The 25,490-nt window shown below is 44.1% G+C and overlaps 18 non-coding genes across 18 annotated transcripts; all 18 read left to right on the top strand.

The window, feature by feature from the left end:
* The first annotated feature begins 2,638 nt into the window (after nt 1–2,638).
* On the top strand, nt 2,639–2,833 carry LOC141228442 (U2 spliceosomal RNA). The gene has a single exon (XR_012295320.1). It is a non-coding gene; the product is annotated as a U2 spliceosomal RNA (small nuclear RNA).
* A 1,115-nt stretch (nt 2,834–3,948) lies between these two features.
* On the top strand, nt 3,949–4,139 carry LOC141228567 (U2 spliceosomal RNA). The gene has a single exon (XR_012295374.1). It is a non-coding gene; the product is annotated as a U2 spliceosomal RNA (small nuclear RNA).
* A 1,115-nt stretch (nt 4,140–5,254) lies between these two features.
* On the top strand, nt 5,255–5,445 carry LOC141228316 (U2 spliceosomal RNA). Its single transcript, XR_012295231.1, has one exon. It is a non-coding gene; the product is annotated as a U2 spliceosomal RNA (small nuclear RNA).
* A 1,115-nt stretch (nt 5,446–6,560) lies between these two features.
* On the top strand, nt 6,561–6,751 carry LOC141228868 (U2 spliceosomal RNA). The gene has a single exon (XR_012295665.1). It is a non-coding gene; the product is annotated as a U2 spliceosomal RNA (small nuclear RNA).
* A 1,115-nt stretch (nt 6,752–7,866) lies between these two features.
* LOC141228198 (U2 spliceosomal RNA) lies at nt 7,867–8,057 on the top strand. Its single transcript, XR_012295117.1, has one exon. It is a non-coding gene; the product is annotated as a U2 spliceosomal RNA (small nuclear RNA).
* Nucleotides 8,058–9,172: 1,115 nt separating this feature from the next.
* On the top strand, nt 9,173–9,363 carry LOC141228315 (U2 spliceosomal RNA). The gene has a single exon (XR_012295230.1). It is a non-coding gene; the product is annotated as a U2 spliceosomal RNA (small nuclear RNA).
* Nucleotides 9,364–10,472: 1,109 nt separating this feature from the next.
* LOC141228191 (U2 spliceosomal RNA) lies at nt 10,473–10,663 on the top strand. The gene has a single exon (XR_012295111.1). It is a non-coding gene; the product is annotated as a U2 spliceosomal RNA (small nuclear RNA).
* A 1,110-nt stretch (nt 10,664–11,773) lies between these two features.
* LOC141228314 (U2 spliceosomal RNA) lies at nt 11,774–11,964 on the top strand. The gene has a single exon (XR_012295229.1). It is a non-coding gene; the product is annotated as a U2 spliceosomal RNA (small nuclear RNA).
* Nucleotides 11,965–13,074: 1,110 nt separating this feature from the next.
* Nucleotides 13,075–13,265, top strand: LOC141228190 (U2 spliceosomal RNA). The gene has a single exon (XR_012295110.1). It is a non-coding gene; the product is annotated as a U2 spliceosomal RNA (small nuclear RNA).
* A 1,110-nt stretch (nt 13,266–14,375) lies between these two features.
* On the top strand, nt 14,376–14,566 carry LOC141228313 (U2 spliceosomal RNA). The gene has a single exon (XR_012295228.1). It is a non-coding gene; the product is annotated as a U2 spliceosomal RNA (small nuclear RNA).
* Nucleotides 14,567–15,675: 1,109 nt separating this feature from the next.
* Nucleotides 15,676–15,866, top strand: LOC141228866 (U2 spliceosomal RNA). Its single transcript, XR_012295663.1, has one exon. It is a non-coding gene; the product is annotated as a U2 spliceosomal RNA (small nuclear RNA).
* Nucleotides 15,867–16,981: 1,115 nt separating this feature from the next.
* Nucleotides 16,982–17,172, top strand: LOC141228243 (U2 spliceosomal RNA). Its single transcript, XR_012295161.1, has one exon. It is a non-coding gene; the product is annotated as a U2 spliceosomal RNA (small nuclear RNA).
* A 1,115-nt stretch (nt 17,173–18,287) lies between these two features.
* LOC141228865 (U2 spliceosomal RNA) lies at nt 18,288–18,478 on the top strand. Its single transcript, XR_012295662.1, has one exon. It is a non-coding gene; the product is annotated as a U2 spliceosomal RNA (small nuclear RNA).
* A 1,109-nt stretch (nt 18,479–19,587) lies between these two features.
* Nucleotides 19,588–19,778, top strand: LOC141228864 (U2 spliceosomal RNA). The gene has a single exon (XR_012295661.1). It is a non-coding gene; the product is annotated as a U2 spliceosomal RNA (small nuclear RNA).
* Nucleotides 19,779–20,893: 1,115 nt separating this feature from the next.
* Nucleotides 20,894–21,084, top strand: LOC141228863 (U2 spliceosomal RNA). Its single transcript, XR_012295660.1, has one exon. It is a non-coding gene; the product is annotated as a U2 spliceosomal RNA (small nuclear RNA).
* Nucleotides 21,085–22,199: 1,115 nt separating this feature from the next.
* LOC141228862 (U2 spliceosomal RNA) lies at nt 22,200–22,390 on the top strand. Its single transcript, XR_012295659.1, has one exon. It is a non-coding gene; the product is annotated as a U2 spliceosomal RNA (small nuclear RNA).
* Nucleotides 22,391–23,505: 1,115 nt separating this feature from the next.
* Nucleotides 23,506–23,696, top strand: LOC141228861 (U2 spliceosomal RNA). The gene has a single exon (XR_012295658.1). It is a non-coding gene; the product is annotated as a U2 spliceosomal RNA (small nuclear RNA).
* A 1,115-nt stretch (nt 23,697–24,811) lies between these two features.
* LOC141228860 (U2 spliceosomal RNA) lies at nt 24,812–25,002 on the top strand. The gene has a single exon (XR_012295657.1). It is a non-coding gene; the product is annotated as a U2 spliceosomal RNA (small nuclear RNA).
* Nucleotides 25,003–25,490: the final 488 nt, after the last annotated feature.

Raw genomic sequence — 25,490 nt, 5'->3', positions numbered from 1 at the left:
AGTGGTGGGACTGGGCTAAGGAGAAATTTGCATGTTATTTTAAAGGGGTGTGTTTTAGGAGAGCGAAAGCCAAAAGGGATCATGATGCTGCTGTTATTTCAAAATTGGAAGTACTCCATAAGTTTAAGAGAGCGGGGATGGAGGTGGATAAAGAGATTGCAGATTTGAAGGACGAACTGAAGAAGATACTTATTGAAAAAGGGAAGACTATTATGTTTAAGGCAAAAATAAAGCACATGGAGGAAAATGAGCAATGTTCGAGATACTTTTTTAAAAAATGTTTTAAACCTAAAGGGGTTTTTAAGTTTGTTTTTTCTCCTGCAGGGGAGGTATCTGGGGATGAGATGATTGGCAGTATTCTTTCCTTTTATGAAACACTCTTCTCTAACGATAGTAGAGCCAGTGATGCGGAAATTAATGATTATTGCAAAGTATTAACTAATAATATTCCTGAGGAGAAAATTGGGTTTTTAAGTGAGGAGGTTGGGAAAGATGAAATTAGACGGGCAGTGGATGGCTTGGCGAAAGGCAAGACGCCAGGCTGTGATGGTCTTCCTGCTGAATTTTATGTTAGATTTTGGGATATTATAGGTGTGGAGTTTTCCCGGGTGGTGCAATATGGTTTTACTCATGGGATTTTATCGGTTTCTATGCGTAGGGGGATTGTTACGCTGATTCATAAGAAAGGGGACATGAGGGATATTAAAAATTGGAGGCCCATAACATTGTTAAACAGTGATTACAAAATTATTTCTAAAATTGTGGCTGGTAGACTGGCAGATGTGATAGGTGATATGGTGGGGGAGTATCAGGCATGTGCAGTGCCTGGTAGGAAAATTTCAGATAATTTGCTGCTTCTAAGAGACTTAATTTATCAGGCTAATTTGAATAAGAATGCTCTTTTGTTACAGTCGGTGGACCTGGAGAAAGCCTTTGATAAAATATCACATAGATTTTTGTTCTCTGCTTTAAGTCACCTTGGTGTTCCGGATAAATTATTGATGGTCATTAAGAGTTTTTATTGTGGGGTCAGTAGCCAGATTTTAGTTAATGGGCATGTGAGTTCCAGTTTTAATATTTTATCGGGAGTTAGGCAGGGTTGTCCCCTGTCACCAATTCTTTTTATCTGTGTGGTGGAGGCCCTTTTAAAAAGTGTGCAAGTTGACAAGTGTGTTGCTGGTGTTTTTATTCCTGGGGGATCCGGGGGTCCAGTCAAGTCTTTAAGTTATATGGATGATATTGTTTTTACTTGTGGTTCACAGGCGGATCTCAATAGAGTGAATTTGCACGTAAGGATTTTTTGTTGTGTGGCTGGTATGGCGGTGAATTGGGGAAAGTGCCAGCTTTGTAACTTTGGGAGGCAGGTTGAGGTTAACGTGGCAGGAGTGGAGAGTAGGGAGGAAATTGAGGTTCTTGGTGTCATCTTTGAGAAGGAACTGAAAGGGAAAAGCAGCCTGAAGATTCTAGAAGACAAAATGGATCAGAAGTTGAACTTTTGGAAACTAAGGAACCTGTCGCTGAGAGGGAAAGTGCTGGTAATCAAGTCTGTGATTCTCCCGCTTCTGCTGTACACTGCTTTGATTTTCCCACCTGCTGTGCTTTGGACAAAGAGAGTGACAAGGAAACTGTTTGTGTTTTTTTGGGGATCCAAAATGGAGAAACTAAGAAGAGGAATGGTTATGTGTTCTGTGGAAAATGGGGGTTGTGATTTTCCTAACATTGACTTATTTTTAAGAATGCATTATTTTTTGAACATTTATAAATTATCCCAGTGCAATAACAGGACTGCGGACATGTGCAAATATTTAGCAGGACGGCTTTTCCAGAAATGGAGCTGGTGTGAGAAGGATTTAAGAAAACCAGTTTCGTTTGTGATACCGTTTTTTTATGTGGTGCTTAGGTCCTTCTATGATCAAAATGGGATAAGCTCCATGGTTAGACCGGACAAAAAACTGATTGTCTCAGGTATTAAGAAGAAGGAGATGTTATGTGATGTGCCGTTTTGTAATAATGCACAGTCTGGACAGGTGTGGAAGCTTTTTTTCATGCGTGGAATCAGCAACAGACAGAAGGATGTAACCTGGATGGCGTTGCATGGATGCTTGCCAACAAGAGCTTTTTTGAATGACCGGGGGATAAAGGTTCAAGAACTATGTCCTAGGGAAGGTTGCAATAAGGTGGAAACAATACAGCATATTTTTTGGGACTGTTTTTTTGCTAAAAAAGTTTTTACCTTGTTGTCACGTATGTTTGTTGCTTTAGTTGGTTTTCATTGTTTCGATTTTGAAAGGATTTTAATAGGTCAAGATTTTAAGTACTCGCAAAGGAAGCGGGCAAGCTGGATTATTTTTGTCATATATAAAGAGGTTTTATGGGACTTCGGAATTTGGTGATTTTTAAAAAGATTGTTTTTTCCCCCATGGAATGCAGAAAGATTTTTCTTGCTAGACTGTTTTATGCCTATTTATTGGATAAAAAGAAGTATGGTGAGACAGCAGCAGAGGCACTCTGGAACTTTTCACATTGGACTTCTTACAGTAAGTAACAGTTAATTGCAGGGTTGTGTTTTTTGGGATTTTGTTTTTGTTTTTCCGAATGATGATTTGAGAACCCGTTATGTGAATATGCGCTATGATGCATAAATTAATGTGGGTCTTAATCTGAGGAAAAAAAAAAAAAATCTGTTCTTATCAGTTTAATATCTGATACGTCCCCTATCTGGGGACCATATATTAAATGGATTTTTAGAACAGGGAGATGGAAAAAGAGCTTGCTCTGTCCACTCCACGCATTGACCTGGTATTGCAGTATCTCCAGGACCGGTGCACCCCTTCTTTAATGCAGTTTCTAAAATCAGAAAGAATTGAATTCAATGTTTTTTGTTCATTTTGCTTGTTTGTCGGATTTTGGGATGGACTCTTTGGCTTTGCTTTTCTTCTCCTCATTGGATTTTTCATGTTCAAAGTTGCAGAAGCCAGATTACAAGCTCATTTTGGTTCAACTTCAGCAACTGTGCATTGCATTGCCATGTAATGTGATGCAATGCTATCTTTCTAGCTCTCCCTTTTTACTTCCTTTTGGATAAACAGACATATTAGGCAAGCATTTTGGAGCTTTCACCTAAATAACTACAGGTGGTGAGATAAGCTGCACAATATAATTGACCTTTCAGTATATTGTTGCACACACACCATCTATTTAGCAAATGCCCTTGTTATCAACAGCAGCCTTTAAAACTCACCTGAGCTAACAGGTATGTGCGCTGGTTACTCTGCTGCGCTTAAAATTTCTTTTTTGGTTTGCTACAATGCCTTTTCTGAAACGTTGTCTCCTTCTGCTGGAACACTGACTTCTTTCATTTAATGCCTGCAGACTATAAAAGAGAACCCAACCCAAAAAGTTTGGTTGATTAGTCTGTGGCATTCTGTTAAACTGTTGCTTATGGCGGTCTCTGTGAGCTTCTCAGCGACATTCAGCCAGCCAGGTATCCTGCCTGCAGTAGATGGAATGTGGCAATGGAACGCTGGCTGCGCGTGTCATAATAGGCTCTGAGCCTTTATATACCTGTGCACAGCAGCAGCCACCTTCAGTCTGCTGCTGGACAGCCAGCAGCAGCAGCAGCAGGAGAGGTATGTAATCAGGAGCCCTCCTGCTAAGGGTAGACAGCTGCTCGTTCCACCCCACCCCTCGCCTTAATTGGTTCTCCTCCCTTCCAACGGTGTTGAGGCGGGTGGGAACAGCAGGGGGTGAAGGTGCTGTGTTTAAAGAGGTGGAGTTATGCAGATCTAAAACGCGTGGATTGCAGCAGCAGCAAGCCGAAAAGTGCAGGCATGTAAGGGATCTAGAGGTTGACAACATGTCTTCTTAACGGGAGTCCAGGAGCTCATCTCCACAAATGGACTTTTCAGGATCCTTGGGTGGCTCCGTAGTTTGAAACCAATTCTGGTTATCGCTTCTCGGCCTTTTGGCTAAGATCAAGTGTAGTATCTGTTCTTATCAGTTTAATATCTGATACGTCCCCTATCTGGGGACCATATATTAAATGGATTTTTAGAACAGGGAGATGGAAAAAGAGCTTGCTCTGTCCACTCCACGCATTGACCTGGTATTGCAGTATCTCCAGGAGCGGTGCACCCCTTCTTTAATGCAGTTTCTAAAATCAGAAAGAATTGAATTCAATGTTTTTTGTTCATTTTGCTTGTTTGTCGGATTTTGGGATGGACTCTTTGGATTTGCTTTTCTTCTCCTCATTGGATTTTTCATGTTCAAAGTTGCAGAAGCCAGATTACAAGCTCATTTTGGTTCAACTTCAGCAACTGTGCATTGCATTGCCATGTAATGTGATGCAATGCTATCTTTCTAGCTCTCCCTTTTTACTTCCTTTTGGATAAACAGACATATTAGGCAAGCATTTTGGAGCTTTCACCTAAATAACTACAGGTGGTGAGATAAGCTGCACAATATAATTGACCTTTCAGTATATTGTTGCACACACACCATCTATTTAGCAAATGCCCTTGTTATCAACAGCAGCCTTTTAAACTCACCTGAGCTAACAGGTATGTGCGCTGGTTACTCTGCTGCGCTTAAAATTTCTTTTTTGGTTTGCTACAATGCCTTTTCTGAAACGTTGTCTCCTTCTGCTGGAACACTGACTTCTTTCATTTAATGCCTGCAGACTATAAAAGAGAACCCAACCCAAAAAGTTTGGTTGATTAGTCTGTGGCATTCTGTTAAACTGTTGCTTATGGCGGTCTCTGTGAGCTTCTCAGCGACATTCAGCCAGCCAGGTATCCTGCCTGCAGTAGATGGAATGTGGCAATGGAACACTGGCTGCGCGTGTCATATTAGGCTCTGAGCCTTTATATACCTGTGCACAGAAGCAGCCACCTTCAGTCTGCTGCTGGACAGCCAGCAGCAGCAGCAGCAGGAGAGGTATGTAATCAGGAGCCCTCCTGCTAAGGGTAGACAGCTGCTCGTTCCACCCCACCCCCCGCCTTAATTGGTTCTCCTCCCTTCCAACGGTGTTGAGGCGGGTGGGAACAGCAGGGGGTGAAGGTGCTGTGTTTAAAGAGGTGGAGTTATGCAGATCTAAAACGCGTGGATTGCAGCAGCAGCAAGCCGAAAAGTGCAGGCATGTAAGGGATCTAGAGGTTGACAACATGTCTTCTTAACGGGAGTCCAGGAGCTCATCTCCACAAATGGACTTTTCAGGATCCTTGGGTGGCTCCGTAGTTTGAAACCAATTCTGGTTATCGCTTCTCGGCCTTTTCGCTAAGATCAAGTGTAGTATCTGTTCTTATCAGTTTAATATCTGATACGTCCCCTATCTGGGGACCATATATTAAATGGATTTTTAGAACAGGGAGATGGAAAAAGAGCTTGCTCTGTCCACTCCACGCATTGACCTGGTATTGCAGTATCTCCAGGACCGGTGCACCCCTTCTTTAATGCAGTTTCTAAAATCAGAAAGAATTGAATTCAATGTTTTTTGTTCATTTTGCTTGTTTGTCGGATTTTGGGATGGACTCTTTGGCTTTACTTTTCTTCTCCTCATTGGATTTTTCATGTTCAAAGTTGCAGAAGCCAGATTACAAGCTCATTTTGGTTCAACTTCAGCAACTGTGCATTGCATTGCCATGTAATGTGATGCAATGCTATCTTTCTAGCTCTCCCTTTTTACTTCCTTTTGGATAAACAGACATATTAGGCAAGCATTTTGGAGCTTTCACCTAAATAACTACAGGTGGTGAGATAAGCTGCACAATATAATTGACCTTTCAGTATATTGTTGCACACACACCATCTATTTAGCAAATGCCCTTGTTATCAACAGCAGCCTTTTAAACGCACCTGAGCTAACAGGTATGTGCGCTGGTTACTCTGCTGCGCTTAAAATTTCTTTTTTGGTTTGCTACAATGCCTTTTCTGAAACGTTGTCTCCTTCTGCTGGAACACTGACTTCTTTCATTTAATGCCTGCAGACTATAAAAGAGAACCCAACCCAAAAAGTTTGGTTGATTAGTCTGTGGCATTCTGTTAAACTGTTGCTTATGGCGGTCTCTGTGAGCTTCTCAGCGACATTCAGCCAGCCAGGTATCCTGCCTGCAGTAGATGGAATGTGGCAATGGAACGCTGGCTGCGCGTGTCATAATAGGCTCTGAGCCTTTATATACCTGTGCACAGCAGCAGCCACCTTCAGTCTGCTGCTGGACAGCCAGCAGCAGCAGCAGCAGGAGAGGTATGTAATCAGGAGCCCTCCTGCTAAGGGTAGACAGCTGCTCGTTCCACCCCACCCCCCGCCTTAATTGGTTCTCCTCCCTTCCAACGGTGTTGAGGCGGGTGGGAACAGCAGGGGGTGAAGGTGCTGTGTTTAAAGAGGTGGAGTTATGCAGATCTAAAACGCGTGGATTGCAGCAGCAGCAAGCCGAAAAGTGCAGGCATGTAAGGGATCTAGAGGTTGACAACATGTCTTCTTAACGGGAGTCCAGGAGCTCATCTCCACAAATGGACTTTTCAGGATCCTTGGGTGGCTCCGTAGTTTGAAACCAATTCTGGTTATCGCTTCTCGGCCTTTTGGCTAAGATCAAGTGTAGTATCTGTTCTTATCAGTTTAATATCTGATACGTCCCCTATCTGGGGACCATATATTAAATGGATTTTTAGAACAGGGAGATGGAAAAAGAGCTTGCTCTGTCCACTCCACGCATTGACCTGGTATTGCAGTATCTCCAGGACCGGTGCACCCCTTCTTTAATGCAGTTTCTAAAATCAGAAAGAATTGAATTCAATGTTTTTTGTTCATTTTGCTTGTTTGTCGGATTTTGGGATGGACTCTTTGGCTTTGCTTTTCTTCTCCTCATTGGATTTTTCATGTTCAAAGTTGCAGAAGCCAGATTACAAGCTCATTTTGGTTCAACTTCAGCAACTGTGCATTGCATTGCCATGTAATGTGATGCAATGCTATCTTTCTAGCTCTCCCTTTTTACTTCCTTTTGGATAAACAGACATATTAGGCAAGCATTTTGGAGCTTTCACCTAAATAACTACAGGTGGTGAGATAAGCTGCACAATATAATTGACCTTTCAGTATATTGTTGCACACACACCATCTATTTAGCAAATGCCCTTGTTATCAACAGCAGCCTTTTAAACTCACCTGAGCTAACAGGTATGTGCGCTGGTTACTCTGCTGCGCTTAAAATTTATTTTTTGGTTTGCTACAATGCCTTTTCTGAAACGTTGTCTCCTTCTGCTGGAACACTGACTTCTTTCATTTAATGCCTGCAGACTATAAAAGAGAACCCAACCCAAAAAGTTTGGTTGATTAGTCTGTGGCATTCTGTTAAACTGTTGCTTATGGCGGTCTCTGTGAGCTTCTCAGCGACATTCAGCCAGCCAGGTATCCTGTCTGCAGTAGATGGAATGTGGCAATGGAACGCTGGCTGCGCGTGTCATATTAGGCTCTGAGCCTTTATATACCTGTGCACAGCAGCAGCCACCTTCAGTCTGCTGCTGGACAGCCAGCAGCAGCAGCAGCAGGAGAGGTATGTAATCAGGAGCCCTCTTGCTAAGGGTAGACAGCTGCTCGTTCCACCCCACCCCCCGCCTTAATTGGTTCTCCTCCCTTCCAACGGTGTTGAGGCGGGTGGGAACAGCAGGGGGTGAAGGTGCTGTGTTTAAAGAGGTGGAGTTATGCAGATCTAAAACGCGTGGATTGCAGCAGCAGCAAGCCGAAAAGTGCAGGCATGTAAGGGATCTAGAGGTTGACAACATGTCTTCTTAACGGGAGTCCAGGAGCTCATCTCCACAAATGGACTTTTCAGGATCCTTGGGTGGCTCCGTAGTTTGAAACCAATTCTGGTTATCGCTTCTCGGCCTTTTGGCTAAGATCAAGTGTAGTATCTGTTCTTATCAGTTTAATATCTGATACGTCCCCTATCTGGGGACCATATATTAAATGGATTTTTAGAACAGGGAGATGGAAAAAGAGCTTGCTCTGTCCACTCCACGCATTGACCTGGTATTGCAGTATCTCCAGGACCGGTGCATCCCTTCTTTAATGCAGTTTCTAAAATCAGAAAGAATTGAATTCAATGTTTTTTGTTCATTTTGCTTGTTTGTCGGATTTTGGGATGGACTCTTTGGCTTTGCTTTTCTTCTCCTCATTGGATTTTTCATGTTCAAAGTTGCAGAAGCCAGATTACAAGCTCATTTTGGTTCAACTTCAGCAACTGTGCATTGCATTGCCATGTAATGTGATGCAATGCTATCTTTCTAGCTCTCCCTTTTTACTTCCTTTTGGATAAACAGACATATTAGGCAAGCATTTTGGAGCTTTCACCTAAATAACTACAGGTGGTGAGATAAGCTGCACAATATAATTGACCTTTCAGTATATTGTTGCACACACACCATCTATTTAGGAAATGCCCTTGTTATCAACAGCAGCCTTTTAAACTCACCTGAGCTAACAGGTATGTGCGCTGGTTACTCTGCTGCGCTTAAAATTTCTTTTTTGGTTTGCTACAATGCCTTTTCTGAAACGTTGTCTCCTTCTGCTGGAACACTGACTTCTTTCATTTAATGCCTGCAGACTATAAAAGAGAACCCAACCCAAAAAGTTTGGTTGATTAGTCTGTGGCATTCTGTTAAACTGTTGCTTATGGCGGTCTCTGTGAGCTTCTCAGCGACATTCAGCCAGCCAGGTATCCTGCCTGCAGTAGATGGAATGTGGCAATGGAACGCTGGCTGCGCGTGTCATAATAGGCTCTGAGCCTTTATATACCTTTGCACAGCAGCAGCCACCTTCAGTCTGCTGCTGGACAGCCAGCAGCAGCAGCAGCAGGAGAGGTATGTAATCAGGAGCCCTCCTGCTAAGGGTAGACAGCTGCTCGTTCCACCCCACCCCCCGCCTTAATTGGTTCTCCTCCCTTCCAACGGTGTTGAGGCGGGTGGGAACAGCAGGGGGTGAAGGTGCTGTGTTTAAAGAGGTGGAGTTATGCAGATCTAAAACGCGTGGATTGCAGCAGCAGCAAGCCGAAAAGTGCAGGCATGTAAGGGATCTAGAGGTTGACAACATGTCTTCTTAACGGGAGTCCAGGAGCTCATCTCCACAAATGGACTTTTCAGGATCCTTGGGTGGCTCCGTAGTTTGAAACCAATTCTGGTTATCGCTTCTCGGCCTTTTCGCTAAGATCAAGTGTAGTATCTGTTCTTATCAGTTTAATATCTGATACGTCCCCTATCTGGGGACCATATATTAAATGGATTTTTAGAACAGGGAGATGGAAAAAGAGCTTGCTCTGTCCACTCCACGCATTGACCTGGTATTGCAGTATCTCCAGGACCGGTGCACCCCTTCTTTAATGCAGTTTCTAAAATCAGAAAGAATTGAATTCAATGTTTTTTGTTCATTTTGCTTGTTTGTCGGATTTTGGGATGGACTCTTTGGCTTTGCTTTTCTTCTCCTCATTGGATTTTTCATGTTCAAAGTTGCAGAAGCCAGATTACAAGCTCATTTTGGTTCAACTTCAGCAACTGTGCATTGCATTGCCATGTAATGTGATGCAATGCTATCTTTCTAGCTCTCCCTTTTTACTTCCTTTTGGATAAACAGACATATTAGGCAAGCATTTTGGAGCTTTCACCTAAATAACTACAGGTGGTGAGATAAGCTGCACAATATAATTGACCTTTCAGTATATTGTTGCACACACACCATCTATTTAGCAAATGCCCTTGTTATCAACAGCAGCCTTTTAAACGCACCTGAGCTAACAGGTATGTGCGCTGGTTACTCTGCTGCGCTTAAAATTTCTTTTTTGGTTTGCTACAATGCCTTTTCTGAAACGTTGTCTCCTTCTGCTGGAACACTGACTTCTTTCATTTAATGCCTGCAGACTATAAAAGAGAACCCAACCCAAAAAGTTTGGTTGATTAGTCTGTGGCATTCTGTTAAACTGTTGCTTATGGCGGTCTCTGTGAGCTTCTCAGCGACATTCAGCCAGCCAGGTATCCTGCCTGCAGTAGATGGAATGTGGCAATGGAACGCTGGCTGCGCGTGTCATAATAGGCTCTGAGCCTTTATATACCTGTGCACAGCAGCAGCCACCTTCAGTCTGCTGCTGGACAGCCAGCAGCAGCAGGAGAGGTATGTAATCAGGAGCCCTCCTGCTAAGGGTAGACAGCTGCTCGTTCCACCCCACCCCCCGCCTTAATTGGTTCTCCTCCCTTCCAACGGTGTTGAGGCGGGTGGGAACAGCAGGGGGTGAAGGTGCTGTGTTTAAAGAGGTGGAGTTATGCAGATCTAAAACGCGTGGATTGCAGCAGCAGCAAGCCGAAAAGTGCAGGCATGTAAGGGATCTAGAGGTTGACAACATGTCTTCTTAACGGGAGTCCAGGAGCTCATCTCCACAAATAGACTTTTCAGGATCCTTGGGTGGCTCCGTAGTTTGAAACCAATTCTGGTTATTGCTTCTCGGCCTTTTGGCTAAGATCAAGTGTAGTATCTGTTCTTATCAGTTTAATATCTGATACGTCCCCTATCTGGGGACCATATATTAAATGGATTTTTAGAACAGGGAGATGGAAAAAGAGCTTGCTCTGTCCACTCCACGCATTGACCTGGTATTGCAGTATCTCCAGGACCGGTGCACCCCTTCTTTAATGCAGTTTCTAAAATCAGAAAGAATTGAATTCAATGTTTTTTGTTCATTTTGCTTGTTTGTCGGATTTTGGGATGGACTCTTTGGCTTTGCTTTTCTTCTCCTCATTGGATTTTTCATGTTCAAAGTTGCAGAAGCCAGATTACAAGCTCATTTTGGTTCAACTTCAGCAACTGTGCATTGCCATGTAATGTGATGCAATGCTATCTTTCTAGCTCTCCCTTTTTACTTCCTTTTGGATAAACAGACATATTAGGCAAGCATTTTGGAGCTTTCACCTAAATAACTACAGGTGGTGAGATAAGCTGCACAATATAATTGACCTTTCAGTATATTGTTGCACACACACCATCTATTTAGCAAATGCCCTTGTTATCAACAGCAGCCTTTTAAACTCACCTGAGCTAACAGGTATGTGCGCTGGTTACTCTGCTGCGCTTAAAATTTCTTTTTTGGTTTGCTACAATGCCTTTTCTGAAACGTTGTCTCCTTCTGCTGGAACACTGACTTCTTTCATTTAATGCCTGCAGACTATAAAAGAGAACCCAACCCAAAAAGTTTGGTTGATTAGTCTGTGGCATTCTGTTAAACTGTTGCTTATGGCGGTCTCTGTGAGCTTCTCAGCGACATTCAGCCAGCCAGGTATCCTGCCTGCAGTAGATGGAATGTGGCAATGGAACGCTGGCTGCGCGTGTCATAATAGGCTCTGAGCCTTTATATACCTTTGCACAGCAGCAGCCACCTTCAGTCTGCTGCTGGACAGCCAGCAGCAGCAGCAGCAGGAGAGGTATGTAATCAGGAGCCCTCCTGCTAAGGGTAGACAGCTGCTCGTTCCACCCCACCCCCCGCCTTAATTGGTTCTCCTCCCTTCCAACGGTGTTGAGGCGGGTGGGAACAGCAGGGGGTGAAGGTGCTGTGTTTAAAGAGGTGGAGTTATGCAGATCTAAAACGCGTGGATTGCAGCAGCAGCAAGCCGAAAAGTGCAGGCATGTAAGGGATCTAGAGGTTGACAACATGTCTTCTTAACGGGAGTCCAGGAGCTCATCTCCACAAATGGACTTTTCAGGATCCTTGGGTGGCTCCGTAGTTTGAAACCAATTCTGGTTATCGCTTCTCGGCCTTTTCGCTAAGATCAAGTGTAGTATCTGTTCTTATCAGTTTAATATCTGATACGTCCCCTATCTGGGGACCATATATTAAATGGATTTTTAGAACAGGGAGATGGAAAAAGAGCTTGCTCTGTCCACTCCACGCATTGACCTGGTATTGCAGTATCTCCAGGACCGGTGCACCCCTTCTTTAATGCAGTTTCTAAAATCAGAAAGAATTGAATTCAATGTTTTTTGTTCATTTTGCTTGTTTGTCGGATTTTGGGATGGACTCTTTGGCTTTGCTTTTCTTCTCCTCATTGAATTTTTCATGTTCAAAGTTGCAGAAGCCAGATTACAAGCTCATTTTGGTTCAACTTCAGCAACTGTGCATTGCATTGCCATGTAATGTGATGCAATGCTATCTTTCTAGCTCTCCCTTTTTACTTCCTTTTGGATAAACAGACATATTAGGCAAGCATTTTGGAGCTTTCACCTAAATAACTACAGGTGGTGAGATAAGCTGCACAATATAATTGACCTTTCAGTATATTGTTGCACACACACCATCTATTTAGCAAATGCCCTTGTTATCAACAGCAGCCTTTTAAACGCACCTGAGCTAACAGGTATGTGCGCTGGTTACTCTGCTGCGCTTAAAATTTCTTTTTTGGTTTGCTACAATGCCTTTTCTGAAACGTTGTCTCCTTCTGCTGGAACACTGACTTCTTTCATTTAATGCCTGCAGACTATAAAAGAGAACCCAACCCAAAAAGTTTGGTTGATTAGTCTGTGGCATTCTGTTAAACTGTTGCTTATGGCGGTCTCTGTGAGCTTCTCAGCGACATTCAGCCAGCCAGGTATCCTGCCTGCAGTAGATGGAATGTGGCAATGGAACGCTGGCTGCGCGTGTCATAATAGGCTCTGAGCCTTTATATACCTGTGCACAGCAGCAGCCACCTTCAGTCTGCTGCTGGACAGCCAGCAGCAGCAGGAGAGGTATGTAATCAGGAGCCCTCCTGCTAAGGGTAGACAGCTGCTCGTTCCACCCCACCCTCCCGCCTTAATTGGTTCTCCTCCCTTCCAACGGTGTTGAGGCGGGTGGGAACAGCAGGGGGTGAAGGTGCTGTGTTTAAAGAGGTGGAGTTATGCAGATCTAAAACGCGTGGATTGCAGCAGCAGCAAGCCGAAAAGTGCAGGCATGTAAGGGATCTAGAGGTTGACAACATGTCTTCTTAACGGGAGTCCAGGAGCTCATCTCCACAAATAGACTTTTCAGGATCCTTGGGTGGCTCCGTAGTTTGAAACCAATTCTGGTTATTGCTTCTCGGCCTTTTGGCTAAGATCAAGTGTAGTATCTGTTCTTATCAGTTTAATATCTGATACGTCCCCTATCTGGGGACCATATATTAAATGGATTTTTAGAACAGGGAGATGGAAAAAGAGCTTGCTCTGTCCACTCCACGCATTGACCTGGTATTGCAGTATCTCCAGGACCGGTGCACCCCTTCTTTAATGCAGTTTCTAAAATCAGAAAGAATTGAATTCAATGTTTTTTGTTCATTTTGCTTGTTTGTCGGATTTTGGGATGGACTCTTTGGCTTTGCTTTTCTTCTCCTCATTGGATTTTTCATGTTCAAAGTTGCAGAAGCCAGATTACAAGCTCATTTTGGTTCAACTTCAGCAACTGTGCATTGCCATGTAATGTGATGCAATGCTATCTTTCTAGCTCTCCCTTTTTACTTCCTTTTGGATAAACAGACATATTAGGCAAGCATTTTGGAGCTTTCACCTAAATAACTACAGGTGGTGAGATAAGCTGCACAATATAATTGACCTTTCAGTATATTGTTGCACACACACCATCTATTTAGCAAATGCCCTTGTTATCAACAGCAGCCTTTTAAACTCACCTGAGCTAACAGGTATGTGCGCTGGTTACTCTGCTGCGCTTAAAATTTCTTTTTTGGTTTGCTACAATGCCTTTTCTGAAACGTTGTCTCCTTCTGCTGGAACACTGACTTCTTTCATTTAATGCCTGCAGACTATAAAAGAGAACCCAACCCAAAAAGTTTGGTTGATTAGTCTGTGGCATTCTGTTAAACTGTTGCTTATGGCGGTCTCTGTGAGCTTCTCAGCGACATTCAGCCAGCCAGGTATCCTGCCTGCAGTAGATGGAATGTGGCAATGGAACGCTGGCTGCGCGTGTCATAATAGGCTCTGAGCCTTTATATACCTTTGCACAGCAGCAGCCACCTTCAGTCTGCTGCTGGACAGCCAGCAGCAGCAGCAGCAGGAGAGGTATGTAATCAGGAGCCCTCCTGCTAAGGGTAGACAGCTGCTCGTTCCACCCCACCCCCCGCCTTAATTGGTTCTCCTCCCTTCCAACGGTGTTGAGGCGGGTGGGAACAGCAGGGGGTGAAGGTGCTGTGTTTAAAGAGGTGGAATTATGCAGATCTAAAACGCGTGGATTGCAGCAGCAGCAAGCCGAAAAGTGCAGGCATGTAAGGGATCTAGAGGTTGACAACATGTCTTCTTAACGGGAGTCCAGGAGCTCATCTCCACAAATGGACTTTTCAGGATCCTTGGGTGGCTCCGTAGTTTGAAACCAATTCTGGTTATCGCTTCTCGGCCTTTTCGCTAAGATCAAGTGTAGTATCTGTTCTTATCAGTTTAATATCTGATACGTCCCCTATCTGGGGACCATATATTAAATGGATTTTTAGAACAGGGAGATGGAAAAAGAGCTTGCTCTGTCCACTCCACGCATTGACCTGGTATTGCAGTATCTCCAGGACCGGTGCACCCCTTCTTTAATGCAGTTTCTAAAATCAGAAAGAATTGAATTCAATGTTTTTTGTTCATTTTGCTTGTTTGTCGGATTTTGGGATGGACTCTTTGGCTTTGCTTTTCTTCTCCTCATTGGATTTTTCATGTTCAAAGTTGCAGAAGCCAGATTACAAGCTCATTTTCGTTCAACTTCAGCAACTGTGCATTGCATTGCCATGTAATGTGATGCAATGCTATCTTTCTAGCTCTCCCTTTTTACTTCCTTTTGGATAAACAGACATATTAGGCAAGCATTTTGGAGCTTTCACCTAAATAACTACAGGTGGTGAGATAAGCTGCACAATATAATTGACCTTTCAGTATATTGTTGCACACACACCATCTATTTAGCAAATGCCCTTGTTATCAACAGCAGCCTTTTAAACGCACCTGAGCTAACAGGTATGTGCGCTGGTTACTCTGCTGCGCTTAAAATTTCTTTTTTGGTTTGCTACAATGCCTTTTCTGAAACGTTGTCTCCTTCTGCTGGAACACTGACTTCTTTCATTTAATGCCTGCAGACTATAAAAGAGAACCCAACCCAAAAAGTTTGGTTGATTAGTCTGTGGCATTCTGTTAAACTGTTGCTTATGGCGGTCTCTGTGAGCTTCTCAGCGACATTCAGCCAGCCAGGTATCCTGCCTGCAGTAGATGGAATGTGGCAATGGAACGCTGGCTGCGCGTGTCATAATAGGCTCTGAGCCTTTATATACCTGTGCACAGCAGCAGCCACCTTCAGTCTGCTGCTGGACAGCCAGCAGCAGCAGGAGAGGTATGTAATCAGGAGCCCTCCTGCTAAGGGTAGACAGCTGCTCGTTCCACCCCACCCCCCGCCTTAATTGGTTCTCCTCCCTTCCAACGGTGTTGAGGCGGGTGGGAACAGCAGGGGGTGAAGGTGCTGTGTTTAAAGAGGTGGAGTTATGCAGATCTAAAACGCGTGGATTGCAGCAGCAGCAAGCCGAAAAGTGCAGGCATGTAAGGGATCTAGAGGTTGACAACATGTCTTCTTAACGGGAGTCCAGGAGCTCATCTCCACAAATGGACTTTTCAGGATCCTTGGGTGGCTCCGTAGTTTGAAACCAATTCTGGTTATCGCTTCTCGGCCTTTTGGCTAAGATCAAGTGTAGTATCTGTTCTTATCAGTTTAATATCTGATACGTCCCCTATCTGGGGACCATATATTAAATGGATTTTTAGAACAGGGAGATGGAAAAAGAGCTTGCTCTGTCCACTCCACGCATTGACCTGGTATTGCAGTATCTCCAGGACCGGTGCACCCCTTCTTTAATGCAGTTTCTAAAATCAGAAAGAATTGAATTCAATGTTTTTTGTTCATTTTGCTTGTTTGTCGGATTTTGGGATGGACTCTTTGGCTTTGCTTTTCTTCTCCTCATTGGATTTTTCATGTTCAAAGTTGCAGAAGCCAGATTACAAGCTCATTTTGGTTCAACTTCAGCAACTGTGCATTGCATTGCCATGTAATGTGATGCAATGCTATCTTTCTAGCTCTCCCTTTTTACTTCCTTTTGGATAAACAGACATATTAGGCAAGCATTTTGGAGCTTTCACCTAAATAACTAGAGGTGGTGAGATAAGCTGCACAATATAATTGACCTTTCAGTATATTGTTGCACACACACCATCTATTTAGCAAATGCCCTTGTTATCAACAGCAGCCTTTTAAACTCACCTGAGCTAACAGGTATGTGCGCTGGTTACTCTGCTGCGCTTAAAATTTCTTTTTTGGTTTGCTACAATGCCTTTTCTGAAACGTTGTCTCCTTCTGCTGGAACACTGACTTCTTTCATTTAATGCCTGCAGACTATAAAAGAGAACCCAACCCAAAAAGTTTGGTTGATTAGTCTGTGGCATTCTGTTAAACTGTTGCTTATGGCGGTCTCTGTGAGCTTCTCAGCGACATTCAGCCAGCCAGGTATCCTGCCTGCAGTAGATGGAATGTGGCAATGGAACGCTGGCTGCGCGTGTCATAATAGGCTCTGAGCCTTTATATACCTGTGCACAGCAGCAGCCACCTTCAGTCTGCTGCTGGACAGCCAGCAGCAGCAGCAGCAGGAGAGGTATGTAATCAGGAGCCCTCCTGCTAAGGGTAGACAGCTGCTCGTTCCACCCCACCCCCCGCCTTAATTGGTTCTCCTCCCTTCCAACGGTGTTGAGGCGGGTGGGAACAGCAGGGGGTGAAGGTGCTGTGTTTAAAGAGGTGGAGTTATGCAGATCTAAAACGCGTGGATTGCAGCAGCAGCAAGCCGAAAAGTGCAGGCATGTAAGGGATCTAGAGGTTGACAACATGTCTTCTTAACGGGAGTCCAGGAGCTCATCTCCACAAATGGACTTTTCAGGATCCTTGGGTGGCTCCGTAGTTTGAAACCAATTCTGGTTATCGCTTCTCGGCCTTTTGGCTAAGATCAAGTGTAGTATCTGTTCTTATCAGTTTAATATCTGATACGTCCCCTATCTGGGGACCATATATTAAATGGATTTTTAGAACAGGGAGATGGAAAAAGAGCTTGCTCTGTCCACTCCACACATTGACCTGGTATTGCAGTATCTCCAGGACCGGTGCACCCCTTCTTTAATGCAGTTTCTAAAATCAGAAAGAATTGAATTCAATGTTTTTTGTTCATTTTGCTTGTTTGTCGGATTTTGGGATGGACTCTTTGGCTTTGCTTTTCTTCTCCTCATTGGATTTTTCATGTTCAAAGTTGCAGAAGCCAGATTACAAGCTCATTTTGGTTCAACTTCAGCAACTGTGCATTGCATTGCCATGTAATGTGATGCAATGCTATCTTTCTAGCTCTCCCTTTTTACTTCCTTTTGGATAAACAGACATATTAGGCAAGCATTTTGGAGCTTTCACCTAAATAACTACAGGTGGTGAGATAAGCTGCACAATATAATTGACCTTTCAGTATATTGTTGCACAAACACCATCTATTTAGCAAATGCCCTTGTTATCAACAGCAGCCTTTTAAACTCACCTGAGCTAACAGGTATGTGCGCTGGTAACTCTGCTGCGCTTAAAATTTCTTTTTTGGTTTGCTACAATGCCTTTTCTGAAACGTTGTCTCCTTCTGCTGGAACACTGACTTCTTTCATTTAATGCCTGCAGACTATAAAAGAGAACCCAACCCAAAAAGTTTGGTTGATTAGTCTGTGGCATTCTGTTAAACTGTTGCTTATGGCGGTCTCTGTGAGCTTCTCAGCGACATTCAGCCAGCCAGGTATCCTGCCTGCAGTAGATGGAATGTGGCAATGGAACGCTGGCTGCGCGTGTCATAATAGGCTCTGAGCCTTTATATACCTGTGCACAGCAGCAGCCACCTTCAGTCTGCTGCTGGACAGCCAGCAGCAGCAGCAGCAGGAGAGGTATGTAATCAGGAGCCCTCCTGCTAAGGGTACACAGCTGCTCGTTCCACCCCACCCCCCACCTTAATTGGTTCTCCTCCCTTCCAACGGTGTTGAGGCGGGTGGGAACAGCAGGGGGTGAAGGTGCTGTGTTTAAAGAGGTGGAGTTATGCAGATCTAAAACGCGTGGATTGCAGCAGCAGCAAGCCGAAAAGTGCAGGCATGTAAGGGATCTAGAGGTTGACAACATGTCTTCTTAACGGGAGTCCAGGAGCTCATCTCCACAAATGGACTTTTCAGGATCCTTGGGTGGCTCCGTAGTTTGAAACCAATTCTGGTTATCGCTTCTCGGCCTTTTGGCTAAGATCAAGTGTAGTATCTGTTCTTATCAGTTTAATATCTGATACGTCCCCTATCTGGGGACCATATATTAAATGGATTTTTAGAACAGGGAGATGGAAAAAGAGCTTGCTCTGTCCACTCCACGCATTGACCTGGTATTGCAGTATCTCCAGGACCGGTGCACCCCTTCTGTAATGCAGTTTCTAAAATCAGAAAGAATTGAATTCAATGTTTTGTGTTCATTTTGCTTGTTTGTCGGATTTTGGGATGGACTCTTTGGCTTTGCTTTTCTTCTCCTCATTGGATTTTTCATGTTCAAAGTTGCAGAAGCCAGATTACAAGCTCATTTTGGTTCAACTTCAGCAACTGTGCATTGCATTGCCATGTAATGTGATGCAATGCTATCTTTCTAGCTCTCCCTTTTTACTTCCTTTTGGATAAACAGACATATTAGGCAAGCATTTTGGAGCCTTCACCTAAATAACTACAGGTGGTGAGATAAGCTGCACAATATAATTGACCTTTCAGTATATTGTTGCACACACACCATCTATTTAGCAAATGCCCTTGTTATCAACAGCAGCCTTTTAAACTCACCTGAGCTAACAGGTATGTGCGCTGGTTACTCTGCTGCGCTTAAAATTTCTTTTTTGGTTTGCTACAATACCTTTTCTGAAACGTTGTCTCCTTCTGCTGGAACACTGACTTCTTTCATTTAATGCCTGCAGACTATAAAAGAGAACCCAACCCAAAAAGTTTGGTTGATTAGTCTGTGGCATTCTGTTAAACTGTTGCTTATGGCGGTCTCTGTGAGCTTCTCAGCGACATTCAGCCAGCCAGGTATCCTGCCTGCAGTAGATGGAATGTGGCAATGGAACGCTGGCTGCGCGTGTCATAATAGGCTCTGAGCCTTTATATACCTGTGCACAGCAGCAGCCACCTTCAGTCTGCTGCTGGACAGCCAGCAGCAGCAGGAGAGGTATGTAATCAGGAGCCCTCCTGCTAAGGGTAGACAGCTGCTCGTTCCACCCCACCCCCCGCCTTAATTGGTTCTCCTCCCTTCCAACGGTGTTGAGGCGGGTGGGAACAGCAGGGGGTGAAGGTGCTGTGTTTAAAGAGGTGGAGTTATGCAGATCTAAAACGCGTGGATTGCAGCAGCAGCAAGCCGAAAAGTGCAGGCATGTAAGGGATCTAGAGGTTGACAACATGTCTTCTTAACGGGAGTCCAGGAGCTCATCTCCACAAATGGACTTTTCAGGATCCTTGGGTGGCTCCGTAGTTTGAAACCAATTCTGGTTATCGCTTCTCGGCCTTTTGGCTAAGATCAAGTGTAGTATCTGTTCTTATCAGTTTAATATCTGATACGTCCCCTATCTGGGGACCATATATTAAATGGATTTTTAGAACAGGGAGATGGAAAAAGAGCTTGCTCTGTCCACTCCACGCATTGACCTGGTATTGCAGTATCTCCAGGACCGGTGCACCCCTTCTTTAATGCAGTTTCTAAAATCAGAAAGAATTGAATTCAATGTTTTTTGTTCATTTTGCTTGTTTGTCGGATTTTGGGATGGACTCTTTGGCTTTGCTTTTCTTCTCCTCATTGGATTTTTCATGTTCAAAGTTGCAGAAGCCAGATTACAAGCTCATTTTGGTTCAACTTCAGCAACTGTGCATTGCATTGCCATGTAATGTGATGCAATGCTATGTTTCTAGCTCTCCCTTTTTACTTCCTTTTGGATAAACAGACATATTAGGCAAGCATTTTGGAGCTTTCACCTAAATAACTACAGGTGGTGAGATAAGCTGCACAATATAATTGACCTTTCAGTATATTGTTGCACACACACCATCTATTTAGCAAATGCCCTTGTTATCAACAGCAGCCTTTTAAACTCACCTGAGCTAACAGGTATGTGCGCTGGTTACTCTGCTGCGCTTAAAATTTCTTTTTTGGTTTGCTACAATGCCTTTTCTGAAACGTTGTCTCCTTCTGCTGGAACACTGACTTCTTTCATTTAATGCCTGCAGACTATAAAAGAGAACCCAACCCAAAAAGTTTGGTTGATTAGTCTGTGGCATTCTGTTAAACTGTTGCTTATGGTGGTCTCTGTGAGCTTCTCAGCGACATTCAGCCAGCCAGGTATCCTGCCTGCAGTAGATGGAATGTGGCAATGGAACGCTGGCTGCGCGTGTCATAATAGGCTCTGAGCCTTTATATACCTGTGCACAGCAGCAGCCACCTTCAGTCTGCTGCTGGACAGCCAGCAGCAGCAGCAGCAGGAGAGGTATGTAATCAGGAGCCCTCCTGCTAAGGGTAGACAGCTGCTCGTTCCACCCCACCCCCCGCCTTAATTGGTTCTCCTCCCTTCCAACGGTGTTGAGGCGGGTGGGAACAGCAGGGGGTGAAGGTGCTGTGTTTAAAGAGGTGGAGTTATGCAGATCTAAAACGCGTGGATTGCAGCAGCAGCAAGCCGAAAAGTGCAGGCATGTAAGGGATCTAGAGGTTGACAACATGTCTTCTTAACGGGAGTCCAGGAGCTCATCTCCACAAATGGACTTTTCAGGATCCTTGGGTGGCTCCGTAGTTTGAAACCAATTCTGGTTATCGCTTCTCGGCCTTTTGGCTAAGATCAAGTGTAGTATCTGTTCTTATCAGTTTAATATCTGATACGTCCCCTATCTGGGGACCATATATTAAATGGATTTTTAGAACAGGGAGATGGAAAAAGAGCTTGCTCTGTCCACTCCACGCATTGACCTGGTATTGCAGTATCTCCAGGACCGGTGCACCCCTTCTTTAATGCAGTTTCTAAAATCAGAAAGAATTGAATTCAATGTTTTTTGTTCATTTTGCTTGTTTGTCGGATTTTGGGATGGACTCTTTGGCTTTGCTTTTCTTCTCCTCATTGGATTTTTCATGTTCAAAGTTGCAGAAGCCAGATTACAAGCTCATTTTGGTTCAACTTCAGCAACTGTGCATTGCATTGCCATGTAATGTGATGCAATGCTATCTTTCTAGCTCTCCCTTTTTACTTCCTTTTGGATAAACAGACATATTAGGCAAGCATTTTGGAGCTTTCACCTAAATAACTACAGGTGGTGAGATAAGCTGCACAATATAATTGACCTTTCAGTATATTGTTGCACACACACCATCTATTTAGCAAATACCCTTGTTATCAACAGCAGCCTTTTAAACTCACCTGAGCTAACAGGTATGTGCGCTGGTTACTCTGCTGCGCTTAAAATTTCTTTTTTGGTTTGCTACAATGCCTTTTCTGAAACGTTGTCTCCTTCTGCTGGAACACTGACTTCTTTCATTTAATGCCTGCAGACTATAAAAGAGAACCCAACCCAAAAAGTTTGGTTGATTAGTCTGTGGCATTCTGTTAAACTGTTGCTTATGGCGGTCTCTGTGAGCTTCTCAGCGACATTCAGCCAGCCAGGTATCCTGCCTGCAGTAGATGGAATGTGGCAATGGAACGCTGGCTGCGCGTGTCATAATAGGCTCTGAGCCTTTATATACCTGTGCACAGCAGCAGCCACCTTCAGTCTGCTGCTGGACAGCCAGCAGCAGCAGCAGCAGGAGAGGTATGTAATCAGGAGCCCTCCTGCTAAGGGTAGACAGCTGCTCGTTCCACCCCACCCCCCGCCTTAATTGGTTCTCCTCCCTTCCAACGGTGTTGAGGCGGGTGGGAACAGCAGGGGGTGAAGGTGCTGTGTTTAAAGAGGTGGAGTTATGCAGATCTAAAACGCGTGGATTGCAGCAGCAGCAAGCCGAAAAGTGCAGGCATGTAAGGGATCTAGAGGTTGACAACATGTCTTCTTAACGGGAGTCCAGGAGCTCATCTCCACAAATGGACTTTTCAGGATCCTTGGGTGGCTCCGTAGTTTGAAACCAATTCTGGTTATCGCTTCTCGGCCTTTTGGCTAAGATCAAGTGTAGTATCTGTTCTTATCAGTTTAATATCTGATACGTCCCCTATCTGGGGACCATATATTAAATGGATTTTTAGAACAGGGAGATGGAAAAAGAGCTTGCTCTGTCCACTCCACGCATTGACCTGGTATTGCAGTATCTCCAGGACCGGTGCACCCCTTCTTTAATGCAGTTTCTAAAATCAGAAAGAATTGAATTCAATGTTTTTTGTTCATTTTGCTTGTTTGTCGGATTTTGGGATGGACTCTTTGGCTTTGCTTTTCTTCTCCTCATTGGATTTTTCATGTTCAAAGTTGCAGAAGCCAGATTACAAGCTCATTTTGGTTCAACTTCAGCAACTGTGCATTGCATTGCCATGTAATGTGATGCAATGCTATCTTTCTAGCTCTCCCTTTTTACTTCCTTTTGGATAAACAGACATATTAGGCAAGCATTTTGGAGCTTTCACCTAAATAACTACAGGTGGTGAGATAAGCTGCACAATATAATTGACCTTTCAGTATATTGTTGCACACACACCATCTATTTAGCAAATGCCCTTGTTATCAACAGCAGCCTTTTAAACTCACCTGAGCTAACAGGTATGTGCGCTGGTTACTCTGCTGCGCTTAAAATTTCTTTTTTGGTTTGCTACAATGCCTTTTCTGAAACGTTGTCTCCTTCTGCTGGAACACTGACTTCTTTCATTTAATGCCTGCAGACTATAAAAGAGAACCCAACCCAAAAAGTTTGGTTGATTAGTCTGTGGCATTCTGTTAAACTGTTGCTTATGGCGGTCTCTGTGAGCTTCTCAGCGACATTCAGCCAGCCAGGTATCCTGCCTGCAGTAGATGGAATGTGGCAATGGAACGCTGGCTGCGCTTGTCATAATAGGCTCTGAACCTTTATATACCTGTGCACAGCAGCAGCCACCTTCAGTCTGCTGCTGGACAGCCAGCAGCAGCAGCAGCAGGAGAGGTATGTAATCAGGAGCCCTCCTGCTAAGGGTAGACAGCTGCTCGTTCCACCCCACCCCCCGCCTTAATTGGTTCTCCTCCCTTCCAACGGTGTTGAGGCGGGTGGGAACAGCAGGGGGTGAAGGTGCTGTGTTTAAAGAGGTGGAGTTATGCAGATCTAAAACGCGTGGATTGCAGCAGCAGCAAGCCGAAAAGTGCAGGCATGTAAGGGATCTAGAGGTTGACAACATGTCTTCTTAACGGGAGTCCAGGAGCTCATCTCCACAAATGGACTTTTCAGGATCCTTGGGTGGCTCCGTAGTTTGAAACCAATTCTGGTTATCGCTTCTCGGCCTTTTGGCTAAGATCAAGTGTAGTATCTGTTCTTATCAGTTTAATATCTGATACGTCCCCTATCTGGGGACCATATATTAAATGGATTTTTAGAACAGGGAGATGGAAAAAGAGCTTGCTCTGTCCACTCCACGCATTGACCTGGTATTGCAGTATCTCCAGGACCGGTGCACCCCTTCTTTAATGCAGTTTCTAAAATCAGAAAGAATTGAATTCAATGTTTTTTGTTCATTTTGCTTGTTTGTCGGATTTTGGGATGGACTCTTTGGCTTTGCTTTTCTTCTCCTCATTGGATTTTTCATGTTCAAAGTTGCAGAAGCCAGATTACAAGCTCATTTTGGTTCAACTTCAGCAACTGTGCATTGCATTGCCATGTAATGTGATGCAATGCTATCTTTCTAGCTCTCCCTTTTTACTTCCTTTTGGATAAACAGACATATTAGGCAAGCATTTTGGAGCTTTCACCTAAATAACTACAGGTGGTGAGATAAGCTGCACAATATAATTGACCTTTCAGTATATTGTTGCACACACACCATCTATTTAGCAAATGCCCTTGTTATCAACAGCAGCCTTTTAAACTCACCTGAGCTAACAGGTATGTGCGCTGGTTACTCTGCTGCGCTTAAAATTTCTTTTTTGGTTTGCTACAATGCCTTTTCTGAAACGTTGTCTCCTTCTGCTGGAACACTGACTTCTTTCATTTAATGCCTGCAGACTATAAAAGAGAACCCAACCCAAAAAGTTTGGTTGATTAGTCTGTGACATTCTGTTAAACTGTTGCTTATGGCGGTCTCTGTGAGCTTCTCAGCGACATTCAGCCAGCCAGGTATCCTGCCTGCAGTAGATGGAATGTGGCAATGGAACGCTGGCTGCGCGTGTCATAATAGGCTCTGAGCCTTTATATACCTGTGCACAGCAGCAGCCACCTTCAGTCTGCTGCTGGACAGCCAGCAGCAGCAGCAGCAGGAGAGGTATGTAATCAGGAGCCCTCCTGCTAAGGGTAGACAGCTGCTCGTTCCACCCCACCCCCCGCCTTAATTGGTTCTCCTCCCTTCCAACGGTGTTGAGGCGGGTGGGAACAGCAGGGGGTGAAGGTGCTGTGTTTAAAGAGGTGGAGTTATGCAGATCTAAAACGCGTGGATTGCAGCAGCAGCAAGCCGAAAAGTGCAGGCATGTAAGGGATCTAGAGGTTGACAACATGTCTTCTTAACGGGAGTCCAGGAGCTCATCTCCACAAATGGACTTTTCAGGATCCTTGGGTGGCTCCGTAGTTTGAAACCAATTCTGGTTATCGCTTCTCGGCCTTTTGGCTAAGATCAAGTGTAGTATCTGTTCTTATCAGTTTAATATCTGATACGTCCCCTATCTGGGGACCATATATTAAATGGATTTTTAGAACAGGGAGATGGAAAAAGAGCTTGCTCTGTCCACTCCACGCATTGACCTGGTATTGCAGTATCTCCAGGACCGGTGCACCCCTTCTTTAATGCAGTTTCTAAAATCAGAAAGAATTGAATTCAATGTTTTTTGTTCATTTTGCTTGTTTGTCGGATTTTGGGATGGACTCTTTGGCTTTGCTTTTCTTCTCCTCATTGGATTTTTCATGTTCAAAGTTGCAGAAGCCAGATTACAAGCTCATTTTGGTTCAACTTCAGCAACTGTGCATTGCATTGCCATGTAATGTGATGCAATGCTATCTTTCTAGCTCTCCCTTTTTACTTCCTTTTGGATAAACAGACATATTAGGCAAGCATTTTGGAGCTTTCACCTAAATAACTACAGGTGGTGAGATAAGCTGCACAATATAATTGACCTTTCAGTATATTGTTGCACACACACCATCTATTTAGCAAATGCCCTTGTTATCAACAGCAGCCTTTTAAACTCACCTGAGCTAACAGGTATGTGCACTGGTTACTCTGCTGCGCTTAAAATTTCTTTTTTGGTTTGCTACAATGCCTTTTCTGAA

Source organism: Phyllobates terribilis, unplaced genomic scaffold (genome assembly GCF_046119375.1).
Source record: "Phyllobates terribilis strain yellow unplaced genomic scaffold, ASM4611937v1 Scaffold_437__1_contigs__length_1545540, whole genome shotgun sequence".
Taxonomy (NCBI): Eukaryota; Metazoa; Chordata; class Amphibia; order Anura; family Dendrobatidae; genus Phyllobates; species Phyllobates terribilis.
The sequence above is the reverse complement of the archived record's forward strand: the minus strand, read 5'-3'. Positions and strand labels throughout refer to the sequence as shown.